Source organism: Phalacrocorax carbo, chromosome 1, assembly GCF_963921805.1.
Source record: "Phalacrocorax carbo chromosome 1, bPhaCar2.1, whole genome shotgun sequence".
Classification (NCBI taxonomy): Eukaryota; Metazoa; Chordata; class Aves; order Suliformes; family Phalacrocoracidae; genus Phalacrocorax; species Phalacrocorax carbo.
The window spans coordinates 86142643-86157939 of record NC_087513.1 but is presented as its reverse complement, the minus strand read 5'-3'; positions in this window follow the sequence as shown (position 1 = coordinate 86157939).

The following is a 15297-nucleotide window of genomic DNA, read 5'->3' as shown; positions in this document are numbered from 1 at the left end:
CACGCAACGGGCCACTGAGAGCGGCAGCTGTAAATAATGCCATCTTTTCTCTGAGCATCAGTGGCATTGTGCTTCTCCAGCTGTAACAACAGTTCAGATAGATACTGGAAGTGCAAACAGTTGCTTGTCTCCGGAGGGGCAAAGTGTCAACTGTCTTTTTCTCTAAGTGTCTGTGCTTGGCTGCAGGACTGCCACGAGGGCACAGAGGGACACAAGCGTGGTGCAAGCGGGTCAGCCCCTGCTGAGCCCTTTCCCACCTGCGAATGTCTCCAGGGGCACGTGCCAGCCTGGTGGGATCCCGCTGCACTGCAGAGTGTGGGTGCACCGCTCCCCCTGCACCCGTTTGCTGGTGGAGCCTTTGCTGGGTCTGGAGCCACTTCAGTGCAGGGGCCACCACAGCCCTGGTGCTCCTGTCCTGGCCTCTTCCTGCCTTCCCAGCTCGGTGTCAGGGAGGCGATTTGGGGCCTTCTTCTCCAGCAGGGATGGGCCTGATTCAGGCAGGCCCCTCTGGTCCTGGGACATCCCTGCCTCCAGCTGGAGCCAGCTGGGCTCCGCGTTCAAGGGCCTTTGCAGCACAGCTGTTGCAGACATGCCCTCCCTCTGCCGCCCAGGGTCAGCCTCAGCCATGTTTGCTGCGGCCCAGTAGAGCTCACTCGGCAGCTGGAGCCAGTTAGGGTGCCTTCCCCTGTGAACAGCATTTCAAAAGCAGGTAACTGCTGCCTGGGATTGACTTGCAACACCCCTCCCTGATCCTGCCCACCTCAGGCACTGTGATCAATGTGCTGCTTCAACCTGTGTGTATCCTTTAGCTGCGCTTTCGCAATTTTGTATTCCTGCTGTTGCTCCATTTTAAAAATGATGGATTCTAGTCTCTTTTGCGTTGGAGCAGGTCCTCAGAACTCCCCCAAACTTTCTGCTGACCAGTTGCGTGTTACTGTTCGGTACTGAAGATAAATTATTAGCGGATGATACAACCTCTGCAGAGGCTGATGACAGTTTTCACGCTTCTTCCCCACCACTGCAACAGTGCCTGACTATGAGTAGTGAAGAATGTACTTGCCAGTGAGAAGTTGTGGAGACATAACTCCACCTCTGCTTTCTACATGGGTGCAACACCAGTACCTCTGGCTCTATCCAGCCCATCATCCAGAATGAAGTGAGGCAGCACCTGATTGTTAGGCCAGCACTAGCTGTGTGAGCAGCCATCCCTCATTTCCTCTGAGGAAACACTGCAGCGCAGAGGGAGGTGACAAAGGGCTGCCAGGCAAGTTCCCAAGGTCTCTATGGACCCCTTGACTCCACAGTTTCTACTAGTTCTTCCATCTTATTCCATTTTATTGAACACCTTTGTCATCATCTATGGATAGTTAGAAGATACAGATATAGAAATAGAAGAATGTCTGCTTTGGTATTTTTTCATCTCAGTGAGCTGTGGGACATCATCACTGACTTGAGGTGAGGGCTACAGATAACATAATGGGAAATTGCAGTTTCTTCCCTTTCCTTAGATCTGCAAAGATCCATGATGTATCTGGTGGTGTTTTAGCTGACAAGGCGATCACTACAAGAAGTTACGTAGATTTCCAGAAAAAAATTGAGGATACAGCGTTCTGCACTGCACTTCATCTCAAGCCTGCCTGTGTGCTTGATTTGCACCCAAACTTGAAGATGCTCTTTACGATTCAGTCTAATTCTTCTTCCACAGTGAGATCAACGGTGTTGTGCTGGTGTCATCAAGGTAAGAGCAAAGCCCATCTTCACCAGTGATTCCTCAGAAGTAATGATACCATTCAGGGGCCTTATCCACCTTTCTTGGCTCTGTGCTAATTCTCCACTCATTTATTTTAATTTCTGTAACCTCATCAGCTGGGGGCAGAACTCCCTCAACTGTCCCTTCCTTGCTTCCAATGGCACCTGCTCCTAGCAGCTCTGGTCCTGCCAACCGAGTGGCACTGGAGATTTCCTTCTTTGTTGTTCCCCTCCAGGGCTACTTGCTTTGAGGGAGTTGTGGAGGTGGTGCAGTCATGCTCTTGCAAGCTCTGCTACACTGCCCTCTAGACTGACAATTTCTGCTTCTGATGGCCCTTTTGTGTAATTTAGAAAAGCAAATTCAGATGCCAGTGCAGGTATTGCTGCCTACTAGGTCTTAGCTGGGTCCCTGTCCTAGCTCTGACGAGTGAGTGACCCCTTGCTCTCTGGCAGGGACCACCTGATGATCCTGGACCCACCAGGGCTGTGATCTCACCATCTGAAGGCTGTGGCAGGGTGTGCCAAGCCTGCTGGGAGAGTGCTGGTGGGGTGTGAGCTGCTCCTTGTTGGGTGACCATGCAGGTGCAGCCTCCTGAAAGGACAGCTCTGACTGCAGTGGTGAGCTGCAGATGGCAAGCATGCCATGAGGAAGCTGATCTCTGTGTTGGGTGAATAAAATCAGTTAACACTTCCAGTTAAGCAGAGCAACCTGACCTAGCTTTGGAGTCAGCTCTGCTGTGACCAAGGGGATTGGGCTAGAGATCTCCAGAGGTCCCTTCCCACCTATATCTTTCTGCGATATATGAAGAAATGGAGGTCTGCCATGGAAAGTTTGAGCTGAGTCTGAAGATATTTTCAAGGGCTGAGCTCAGAAGTGAATGCTCTTTGCATCTTATAGCTGTCACCTCCTCATTTCCCCCTTAGGCAAATGATGCCCTCTGCCCAGCCTCTCTGGTGGTCTTTCACACCAGTTTTAAGCCGATAAATCAAACAAAACCAGCATAATCAAAACCATCACATGGGCAGAATCATGAACCCTCCTTCAGACCTGGAAAAAGTGAGCCCTCCAGCTGCTGCTGGTCTGGGAGGAAAACCCTTCTTGCTTCAGGAAAGTCCATAATCACCCTGTTGTACTAGCTTTAAAAAAACAGCAAAGACAAATTACTTCTCCCACCACCACCCCTTCCTCTGGGGTCAGGGGCTTCTTTAGGCCCTCTGGTTAGAAGACACATTGCTCAGTTTCTTCCCATATGCCATATGGGAAACTGAAACAACTTGCCTTCCCAGATTCTTAAGAAGCCCATGTACTTTTCCCTCCCACCTCTCTCCCTTATTTCAAGAGCAAAGTCAAAGACAGACACACTCATGGCTGATCCAGTCCGTGTGTTTTCTCAGGGAAGAAGTCTGTGTTTACATGTGTGGGCTCAGACTGGGGACATAACACAGATGGGCAGGACTGGAGCACTGCATATGAGTGGATAAGTTTGGGGGTTGTTTCCTGGTGAGCTTTTACGTTTTAGCAAAACTTGACAGTCACAGGCGTGAGGAGAGACCTAAGGTGTTAGTATTCAAGGGTCTCAGCCACACAAGATGGCTTATGGACCAAGCGTGGTGCCATCAGGTACAACTTCACCCTTGTGGGAGGCATTTTCTATCAGACACAGAAGAGGATGCTTTCCCATCTGAGGCTATTCAGGAAGCCTGAGTCCCAGCTGGAAGTATCTGTGCACAGCAGTAGCTCCTTAGCTGAGCCTCAGAGAACTGGGATATCAGAACAGCTATCCCCTTCACCTTGTCAGGTGTACCTGCACAGGCAGGCTATGGCAGATGACCAGGTGACTTGCTGCAAATCATCCATTAAAGAAGATAGAAGAGCATGCAACCTATGTATGTGCTGTGAGCGATATCTAGCTGACGCTACTTGTTGCTGGTGGGCTGTAGGAGCTGCACATGCTACAGATCTCCAGTGCTTTTTACAATGACATTTATTGTTCCCATTCTCTACTGTGGATCTTAAACACACTGTCACAAAAAGTCCAGCTGAACGTTTCCAATATCCTTGTGGGATTCAAGATGCTTTATTCTCAATAGAGTCGCTTAATTCATGAAGTGTCAGCAGGGTGTTTGGCCACATGTCCTGCAATGAAGAATCTTGTCCCTAAGTCCAAAATGTTACTGCAGCTTTGTGTGTCCAAGATGGAGGATCCTAAAATCAGTAAAGGCTGCAAGATGTAGCAGAAATAGTCAGCTGCCAGAGCTCTGCGATTACACGTATCTGCCAATACCTCTCTGGCAGCTCAGGTAGACTCATGTCTTAGACTTCCCTAGGTCTTACAGCAATTCGTCCATCGTTTTGGGATGCATTTATTAGGCTGCATAATTTGTAATGAAAATTTCAAAGACCCTTACCTGAAGTGTCCTTCAGCAGCTTTTCTGTTGTTGCACATCCAAATGACTTCACAAAAAGGTCTTTGCTAGATAGCACTCCACAGCATGAACTCAGGTAGTGCTCTGTTAGGCTCATCCCTAAGCACACCAGAAATCCCATCTGAAAACTTACAGCTAGTTGCTGTTTTCTTATGTGAAGGACAGTTTCTTAAATAGCATTTCTAATTTTTTTCCTATGTCAGATCCAGTCTTGAAAACAGCTGAGACTGTTGTATATGGCTCCAACAAACCTGAGCTTCCAGGATAGTAGCATGGTGGATATGGACGCAGATTTGAGCTGGGAATTTGCCAGTTCTCCACAAGGTAAATTTCACAGAAGATTCAGTAGGGAAGTTTGGGAAAACCAGTCTTGCAATTCAAATGAGTCATGAGGTTTTGCTCATAACTGAAGAAAATACAGACTGCTTCAGGGTCTGTGAACCCTTTTTCATAGCTGTAGAAATAAGCATTTTTGTAGACCACTGCTAACAGTGTGCTGTGTTGACTGTAGTTTCTTGTTGGGAGAGGATCATGTTCCACCTCAGCTTCTCTATGTTTTAAAGGGTTTCCAGATCAAATCCTGACTTAAGGTCTCCTATCTGTGGCAGGATTCCTATAGGTGTTCCCGGTATTCCCCAGTGCTGCTTTTGCTTTTCCTTCCAAGAGTGAAAAACCTACAGATAGATGACGGGATCCCAGACTGCAGACAAGAAGGAAGACTGCTGTCATGGAATTGGGATACAGTGGTGATACCTGTGGTGTCCCAATTGCTATTCAGTAGAACATCCCAGCGCTGTATGTGCTCTCATAGCTGAAGACTCCAAGGGAACCTCCAGCAGGACCCAGTCCTTCTGCATGACTGCACAACATTCTGCACAACAGCTGAGCCCTAAACTCTTCTGTCAAGACCTCTGCTTGTGCTGAAAAAGAGCACCACTCGGGGAGAATAGGCAGCACAACCAAATGCAGCTCAAACTGATACTTCTTTCAGCTTGGAGGGTGCACCTTATATTGCTTTCCTTGATCCTCTCGAACAGATCTATTACTCTGGGAGTAATCTCTGGAGTCCTTTAAGCATAGGTCTATGGCTTTCCTGCCTCAAGGGCCCCCTGGTGGCACCAAACTTGACATGTCTGTAAATACTTCACAGAAAGATTGTGAGCAGTCGTCATCCAAGTTTCTCTGTACCTGAAATGCCTGGCACAGAGCATGCTGTGAGCTGTCTGTTAGAGTGGAAGAACCAGGAATGCCTCTGATCACACCACCAGTTTTATGAGAGGCCTAACTCAAACCTGGAGAAACAAGAAGTACCTGTGTGTTCAATCAGCATCAGATTTGTCTTGGCTGAGTGTCCACAGTGTGATTTGAAGAGACACAAGGTGCTCTCTGGTTTCCAGGAGAAACAGTCCTTTGCCTTGAGAGTTCAAGGCAGGTCTAGGGGACCTGGAAGGAGATTCCTCCTCCCTTGTATCCACTCCTTTAAGTGGGACACTGTATTATTTTCCCAATATCTGCTCAAAAAATCTCTCCTGGCCCAGTACAGCTCTTACTATGTTTTGGGTTTTTTTGTCTGGAACAAGAACAATTCTGGGACAGAAAAGGGATATTTCATCTGGTGGGTCCTTTCTGAAAAAAACCAGCCTTTCTGGGTTGTACCATACTATCAAGTGCATCAGGCGGAGTGCAACCATACCCTCCTCTCATCTGTTGTTCTTATATGCTGTCAGAAGAAGGTTACCTGGAAGGTAAGGCTGGACAGAACAGCTCCTGTGAGCCTCTTGCACAACTTCAGGAGCCTTAAAGGACTTGTGGGAAGGCTCTAGTAATCCCAGGACTCACAACTCTTCTGTGGCCGGGGTTGATTCCACCCATGCAGGTTCCAAAGCTCCTCCACTAGAAAGGCATATAGACATTCACTCCACTGACAGTCTTCTCAGCTGTAGGTGATTTTGGACCCTTTCCCAGTAGCATTCCCTCCCATATTGGATCCCCTAGATAGAGCCTTAGAGTTTGACTGTCCTCCCTTAGGAAGTTAGGGGCCTGTTTTCCTCATTGTCTACAATTCCAGATAGTTATCAAGAACCTGTATTGAATGCCCAAGAGCAGTCCCAGTAACTGAGATCACTGCAACTTCTTGGAGAACCTGTTTTAGGGTTGTGAGTTGTAGAATTTTCTTGGGGAAATAAATTGCTGGGTTTAGCTGGCAGGTCCACAAGTTCTCAAGCAACCACAGCAACTGCCCCAGGTATCTTAAAATCTGTCAGTGCTGCACTGTCAGCTGGGTTTAGAATACTGCTTGGATAGTCCACTTTTCCCAGAGCCATTTACAGACATCAGCCAGCCATCCAGAGTGTAATTCTATGTGACAGTGATGGTATTTTAAAAGTTTTCTATACTTTCCACTCCTCAGCACAGTTTCTCATCACAGTTGTGCTAGGGCAGTGCCTGTAGGAACCTGCCATGGAAGTAATTTGATGTATTCTCTAGTCTAATTACACACTCACCTTTTCTTCTCCTCCACCTTTCAAACCAAATGTTTACATTGGTCTGGCTTATGGCACCATGAAGGACCATATTATCACAAATTGTGCAGGGGGGGATGAGAATGTAGCCAGGGGCAGTCATTCCCAGTGTCACTGAGACAGGAAAGCAAACCTGGGAGAGAGTCTCTTGGATCAGTTTCCTCATGACAGCAGCTAAAAGGTGAAATCCCACCCTCAGGCACCTGGGAACCTTCCAGGTCATCTTCCAACCCTTCAGTGAGCATGCCCCTTCACTTCAAAGAATTATCTGCTTTTTATATCCACCCAAAATATTTGTTTTTCACAAACCAGGGCAGGAACTGCTGTTAGTCTTGGTTGGTTTGTTTGTTTGTTTCTTTTGAATAACTACTCTTGGGCCAGTATTTTGACTGTAGCCTCCTTTTCCATTATTAAGGCTTGTGAACTTTACCTTGGCTCACGACTGGATCATTTGTCTGTATTTCTCCTCCTGCATAAGCTGATCTGGTCTTACCGTTCAGGTGGGGGCACACAGAACCCTTGAGATGACCAGTCTTTCAGAGTGACTTTTATTTTGACTTAATAAGCAACACACAAAAGAAAAATTATAATAATAAAAAAAAAAAAAAAAAGAGAAACCCCATACCTCCTTCAAGTCTGGAACAAGTGAACCCTCTGACCACCTGTAGCTAGGGAAAAAACAGCACGTCCTTGCTAAACTCAGGGGAAAGTCCCCACACCCACATACCCCCACCACCTCATTTCATTTGAGTCCAGGAGCCTTTTCCTTCCTTTTCCCTGTGGGTTATATGCCTCAGCTCAGTGGTCATGTCCTCTGCTGTTTCACAGCCCTGCACTGGAGTTTTCTTGGAGAGCAAGACCAGCTGGCTTTATTCCTGAGTCCTGAAAAGGACCCACATGCACTCTTAGGGAAGCCCTCCAGTCAGGGCTGTAAGTAAGTGAAAAGCCTGGGGAAATATGAATAGATAGTGGTTTATTCTCATTATGGTGATCAGCTGGCTTGGCTTCCTCATTCCTGCAGAGCTCCATATCCTAGGGCAGAGCAAGACGATGTCATCTACCATTTTTCACGTCAACAGTCTGCAGGTGGTGGAGAGGCCACCACAAGAGTTCTTCCCATGAAAGAACCTCACTGTGAAAAACATGTACCTCATTTCCAGCCAGATTTTGGTTTTAATTTCAAGCCACTGGTCATCCTTATGCTACTCTGCTGGAGCAGAGAATCTGCCACTATTTCACATCTTCTCCTCATGGGGAGAAAATATCAAAGATAGATTATGAATGTAAGCGTAAAAAGGGTTGTACCAATGGTCTCTCTAGCCTAGTGCTCTGCTATGGCTGATACAAGATTCCTAAGGAAAGGCACTGAGAGACAGGACATCACATAGAAGCTTCCTGTAAACAAGAGCTGAGGACATCCTGAGCTGGCAGGCATACCCAGGCCATCATATTCAGAAGCTAGTGAGGAACTGATCCTCCACAAATTACCTAATCCCTACTTGAACTCATTTATACTCCCAGTCTCTACAACATCCTCTAACAATAATTCTATGATCTTTGTGACATGAAAAAATGTATTTTCTTTTGTTTGCAGTGAAATCACTGCCTGAGCTTACCATTGCTTCCGTTGGATTAGGTAAAATAGGTCGTGTTTGTTCTGTACATTTGAAAGCAAGATCGCCAGGTCCCAACTCAAGTTTTTTTGTACCACTTTTCTAAATCCTTTTCCATTTTTTCCACATCCTTTTTCAAATCATGGACACATTCCAGTAACTTGTGCTGTAAACAGAGGTAACACAATCTGTTCACTCTTTGAGATCCTGTTTTATAGAGCATGCTATCATGCATCTCCCTCCCAGGAGTCTTGTCTTCCCAGGATACTGTATTCTGTTCTGGAAGTGTGATGCACATACTTTGTTCCTCAACATATAACCTTATGTTTTAATTCTAAGTGTGATTTTACCAGGAGTCTTAGAAGGCAGTTTCTTCCCGTTAACCTTGCCAAATGTGAAATGTGCACCATGCCAGGAGAGACAGTCACACCTGCAGAGATGTGAAGGCCTCCTAGCCACATTTTGGCAGCATAAGACAGCCATGGACATCAGAAAGCAGCTGGATGTTGAACAAATCATGTGGAAGCCTAGCACTGGAAACTCACAGAGTCTGAATTTCTAGGATGCTTTCATCTCATCAGCAAAGGGTCTGAAGTATTTACACAGGACACAAAAGCATTAGCTGCTTTATCTTCTACCTTCATGCACACTGGAGAGGGTTATTTGGTCTTTCATGGCTTTCTGAGAAAAATCTGGCAGAGAAGCCTGTTAGAGTGGTGAAAACACTGCTCAGCATAGCCGGCTCACCTCCTGGAGGCCAGGACCTGACATCTGGAAACAGAAACTTCTTAGAACCAGGAAAAATTATAAACAGCACCAAACAAACAAACAAAAAATTCAAGCTTAAGCCCATGTTTTCTTCACATGCCCTTAACTGCACCCAAGTGACCAACTCCTGGCAGAACTTCCTAATCTTCAGTTTTCTGGAGCTCCATCTTGAGAACTCAGATCTCTCCCAGCCCTCACTGTAACATGGGAGGTCCCACCCCTTCTTGGGAATTTTAAAGCTCCTTTACACAGGAGTATAGTTCCACCTCTTTGCTCTCAGCCTCCTTCGAGGGTAAAGAAGAGCCAGCCCTTACACCAGCGAAGCCTGTTGTATGTGCCATAACGATAGCCAGCCATCTTTCAGCATGGTGAGAATGGAGGTACCTTTAGAGCCAGCAGGGTCTCTTTGCAGTGCTGAAGACTAGGCAAATGCCGGGCTTCATTAAAAAGAACACAGCAAGCAGTGATTAATCCCATCTTCATGGCGCATGAAAAGCCACATCTGCAACAATGTGGGACATTGACACACTGGAGCAAGTCCAGCAAAGGGCCCTAAGATGGCTGTGGGGTGGAGGACATGATGCATGATAAGGGGCGTTTGTTCAGCCTGAAGAAGAGGGGGAACTTAACTGCTGCCTGCTACTACCTAAAGGGGGTTAGAGATGATACAGTCAGACTTCTCTCACAGAGGCACAGAGAAAGGGCATGAGATGAGGAGCACAGTTTGCAACAAATGAACTTATGGGACACAAGGAAAAGCCTCTTCTGTGAAGGTGTTTCAGCAGTGGAACAGGTTTTTGGAGAGGCTGGAGAATGTCCGCGATTGGAGGTGTTCAGGATTTGCCTGCGCCAGGCCCTGAGCAACCCAGTCTAGTTCTAGAAGCACCCTGCCAGGAGCAAAGGGATGGAGTGGAAAGCCCAGAGATCCCTTCCCACATGAATCTTCCTGTGGTGCAGTAGCTAGCAAGTGGGTTTATTTGGGTTTGCATTTTTTCTTAATGGGGCAGTAGAAGCTATCTTACAAAACGATGCAGGCTGCTACCTGCCATGAAGTGCCAAACGGAGAAGAAATTGAAAAAACAGCTCAGCTGCCACGACACTCTGAATTTCAGTCTGTCACACAATCACGTTAATCCAGCATAAATGTGTAGTGTTGCAGAAAGGGGCAATCGCATCTTTCCTTTCATCTTTCCTGCTGTCTCTCTTTTGTCAACATTGATGAGCATCAGAGAATTGATCCAGCTGAAAACTAAACTATAAAGAAATAAACCCATTTTGATTTACAATGAGCCCTTTCAGTTTAAAAAAAATGCACCATCTCCCTCCCTAGTTTTTTTTTTGTTCAAAGCAAAGTGGCTGGGCATCACAAAATCAGAGACTTTATTCTCTTCAGGAGTATTCTGGAGCACTACTGTCCCCTTCCTTGCTGAGCCATTGTCCACATGAACCTCCCTTGGATTGTATTCTTCTGCAGATGATTTCTCATAGTGTCACATGCTCCTTTAGTTACCCTCTACTTTTTTTATATCTAGCTTTCCCACTAAGAAGGAAATAACATGTTCTTTATTATTAAGAGTATGCCTGTAGCCTCCAGAGCACTGTAGTCAGAGCACTCCTCAGCTCCTTTCAGCCCATACTTGAGTCAAGGGAATTTTTTAGGACCATTCTGCTACTGCCCCAGTCACTCAGCAACACATGGCACATTGGGTCAGTGCCTGACTCCTTCACCTCAGCGTCAGGTCACTGTAGCTGAAAGCTTTCTCCTTACAGATGCCATGCTTCTCCCATCCCTTGCATGCATTGGGCTCCTGGGTACCCTCCTTGCTCTTGAAAAAACTCACTGCAGCCCTGGAATGCTTGGGAGGCTATCACATAATTTTCCATTGGATTAAAAGCATGGCATGAATGCTGCAATGAGAAGTGAATAAAAATGTAATCTAGCTTGCTGCATGGATTTTCGTAGTTGATCCATCTGACTGTCTATGTTGCAGAACACAGAGCTGTGGCATCAAAGACATCCTGCAGCATCAAAGACATTGCTTAACTAGATATTGGCCAGGATACCGATATCCATCACCATCTCCACAGGTAGTTGTGGATGTCCAAAGAGGACCCTGCAGCCTTTCCTGGGAAGGATCTGGAGGCCTTTTAAAACAAAACAGTTACACACTTCCCTACAGCTAATGCTGGGCAGATACAAGATGCTAGCTGCCAAATATGCCCATGAATGCTGCAGATTCTCTTCAGTAATGAAATCACTGGGGTTTTTTAGCAGAAATGCAGCCCACAGCTTCAATCAACACCCTACAATGTTGTTCCTGACTTTCTAATTCAGGTTTCTCTAGGACATTCAGCTGTCTGGTGAGGATTGTCATACAAAGGTTGCTCGCCTTTTAGCACTGTAAAGAAAGAGGCTGCAAAGACTCCATAAAGCTATGTTTCCTAAAGATGTTTAGGATTCTGTGAAGCAGGCCACTGCTAGACTCCTCTCAGCTCCACATCAGAGACCTGTGATGATCCAGGCACTGCCCATTCAGCAAATCCTCTAAAAAGGACCTTTTCCAAAGTAAAGAGCCTCCCAACAAATGTCAGGAAGCCAGCCACTCTTCCTCCTCCTAGCACTTCTGCAGAGGCACTTTGGTTTTGCCTGAAACTACTGGGAGATGTTAACTTCCTCTTTTCTAATCCTCTTCTCCTGAGCCCTTTTTGGAATCTGTCACCTCAGATAAATGGGTCCCTCCTCCAAGACCACTCTCTGATGCATGGGGCACCCAGGCCCTGGGAAAATAATATGCTGTTTCCAGGCACCACAGACAGACAGAAGCCTGGAGCAACTGCTTCCTCCTGTGGGAATGAAAGCACATTTGGTACCCACCGTGGACTTAAAGAAGCTGAGCGGTTTCATATATGGAGTGGATCTCAGGTTGGTGCCTTGGTAGGAATCATCACAGTCCTTTGTGGGGAAGAGTGGTTTGCATCCCTCTACCTCAGGGGTGCCTATTTCGATGCATTTCCCCATTGTGCATCTCACACAAAGCCTGCTAAGCCGTGGGCACCAACCCTTCTGGTTCAGGATTCTGCTGCTTGGCCCCTTCGCAGACACAAGGTGTTGACTCGGGAACCACCGCATCTGTATCTGTGCTAAGCCCCCAGAGAAGGACAGCTCTGTTACTTGACCCCTGGAGCTGAGTTTCCCAGTCAATGCCAGAAGTCTTGCAGTTAATCCCAGCCTGACCCCTGGAAAGCCTTTTGCCTGTCCAGGCGCCTGTCAAGTACCAACCTGTCTGGCAGTCTTTGCTTAAGCTACCTTTGCCAGACCTTCCCTTCTGCCTCCCCAGGCATGGCTGCTTTCTTTTTACAGCCCCTCACCATAAAGTTATTTGTTATCTTTTATTAGTAAGTAACTTCTTTTTGCTTGTTATATTTGCTTTAGCTCTGGGCAAACATCAATCAGGACATTTTGTATGAGGTCCATTTGGTGAGCACTCTATCTCAGGAACACCCAGACCAGCTGATCTCAAGTTGCACATCTGATAACCCAGTCTTCAGGTCACAGCGCAATTTCTTAGGTTAGTTAAAGACTGCAAATAAAATACAGAGCACCTTAAAAAGCAGCGTGGAGTGGAAGATTATGACTAGCTTCAGACTTGAGGCTGAAAGGACCAAAATGTGAAAGTGGAATCACTCAGACAAAAACATGGTATCACAGAAATCTGGAAACGCAATGGAAAATTCCTTCAGCAAGACTAACTCAATGATAGTGCAGAATAGGGTTTTCTATTCCTATTTTTCTTGGTAAGTGTACATTGCAAGGTCACTGCTGCAGGAAAGTCTAGAACCTGGCTGAAGCTAGTTAATGCCATTAGACGAAGGAGTATTTAGTGAGATCCTGGGCGACTCCTGTCGTAGCCTGCCCCTCATTCCCCATGGCTCTGCCAGGGTGCCACACGTCCCTCTCAGCCTCTCTACTCATTGAGCCCTAGGTGACCCACACACTTAGTTCTAAGAAGATGCCTTTGTGTTGATCTTTCTCCGGTCACTGTTATTTCTGCAGCGGGGTCCTGTTCTGGGAGATGACGAAAATGCCATTCAAGGCAGTCAGCATTTAAAATGGGTCGTTAGAGAGAAACGTCACAGGTGTCTTTGCTAAAGATAGTCTGGTGCTGAGTAAAACAGTGCCTCCAAAACCTTCATTTCACAACATGCTCACTCAGCATAATAACCCCTCAGCCCCAAACACCCCCCACTGCCAGACAGCTCCTGTCACTTTCCTGTGGTCTCCATCAGTCCCTCGTGACCACCCCTCAATGAGCGGCGCAGAATGGGAATACGTCTCTCTGCTTTGCCAGTTCTTAAAAGAAGCATTTCCTAGAGCATGGATTCAGTTAAGGGTGGTTTTGGGGGACTAAAGGAGAGTAGTGCCAGGACGGCAAGGCTAAGAGTGCAGAGTGGGTTGGGATGGAGGGGGAGATCCGTGAGCTCAGTGTCCCCCAGGCGAAGGCAGGGCAGGGAGAACAGATGGTGCTGGGCTGCAGAGCCATACATGTCTCCCCACCACAGTTCCATCTCCCTTCTCTCTCTCTCACCTTCACCCACACACTCACACCATTCTCACACTGCTGATTCAGGGGAAAGAGAGGTTGATGCTTTCTGCTTGGACTGGGCACCACAAACTGTTTTTCTTGAACAGGAGGAAAAAACACCTCCCGCCAACCGTCACAAGTTCTCCCCCATCTTCTCCCCTCTCTTCCTCTCTCATGAGATCCCATGGGCTGTGTAACACAGAGGTCACAAAGGGCCACTACAACGCAGTCCCCCAGGGACATCAAGGCACACAGGTTGCACCAGGTTCCCCTACACTGATCCCATTCCTCAGGAGACTGAAAAGCCGTGCATGATCAAAGAAATGAGAGCTGTCACCACAACAGGGAGCTGCTGAAGCAAGATGTACCACTTGCTCTCTTTTATCCTCCACCTTCACTACCCAGCTGAGGAAAACTAGAGAGCAAGCAAGGATCCTTTCACAGCAAAGAAGCGGCTGCTCTGAGTCACCTCCCTTCCCTCACCCCCAGGAAAAGCCCCAGCCCAGCCTTTGGGGGATGAGCTGCCAAGGGGCTTGGGTGTCTGACACCTGTCATGAAGGGCTGATTAAGTCTGAAAGAGTCAGAGCCAGTGGGTTGCTGGAAAGTGTGAGCCACAATAGTGGGGGTTCTCTGAGGCAGAAGGGGCCCCAGGATGAGGCACACAGATGGAAATGTATTGCCCTATGCAGAGCTCAGCAGCTACACAGGAGCTAGGATGATCCCACTCAGTGCAGGAGCTTGGGTGCGTTTTCCCCAGTGCTGCAGAAGGAGGAGGGTCCCTTCCTCACATCCCTCACAGCTTGCAGACCCTATTCTCAGTGCTGGTTTCTTCTCCTGGGTGCTCCTCTCTGTCTCCTCAGACCACCTCAGCTTTGTTCCAGATTGCCCTTAGGCTCTGGATTGATGGGTCACACATGCCCTGGCCGGAGCTCATCTCAGACCCTTTCCTCATGCTGCCTGTGAACTGGCCAATGAGAAAAACATTTGAAGGATTAAAGAAGGAAAAAAAACCAACCAAACAAACAAAAAAACACACACAAAAAACCCCAAACCCAACATCAACAACAAAAAAGAACAGCAGAAAAAAGACGAACACATTCTCAAAAGCCCTGAAACAATTAGAGAGAAGCTGTAAGAGGCGGAAAGATCAAACCAAAAAAGGTAAGAGATGAAAGAAAAACATGAAGGGCACTTGCTGGGAAGTGTCTTCTACACTTTTTCCACTGTCTATGTAGAAGCGAAACTTGTAAGAAAAACAACAGCGACCCAAAGAATTTCCACTAAAAGATGCTTAGAGCAGTGTCTCTGGTCCCTCCCTCCTCCTTCTCACTGGCTTCAGCTCTGCCTTCACGTGCCTCAGACTTAGACTGGTTTCTTGGTCGTGACGCATCTTCTTAGTGATACGAGGAAATTAGCTGCCCACCTGCAATATAAGGGCATCTAGGGAAATGCTTTGATCAGAGAGAGAGACAGCACGAGAGCAAGTACGTCCAGCTGACCCACCCTTGGTTCATCCACCCACTCTAACACCTTCTTTGCCCATGCCTCATTTTTGCTGATCTCTTAAAGCTTCGGACTGATCAAGCACGGACCCAAGTGGGAAGACGCAGCCCCTTGCCTCTCCTGGATACCACT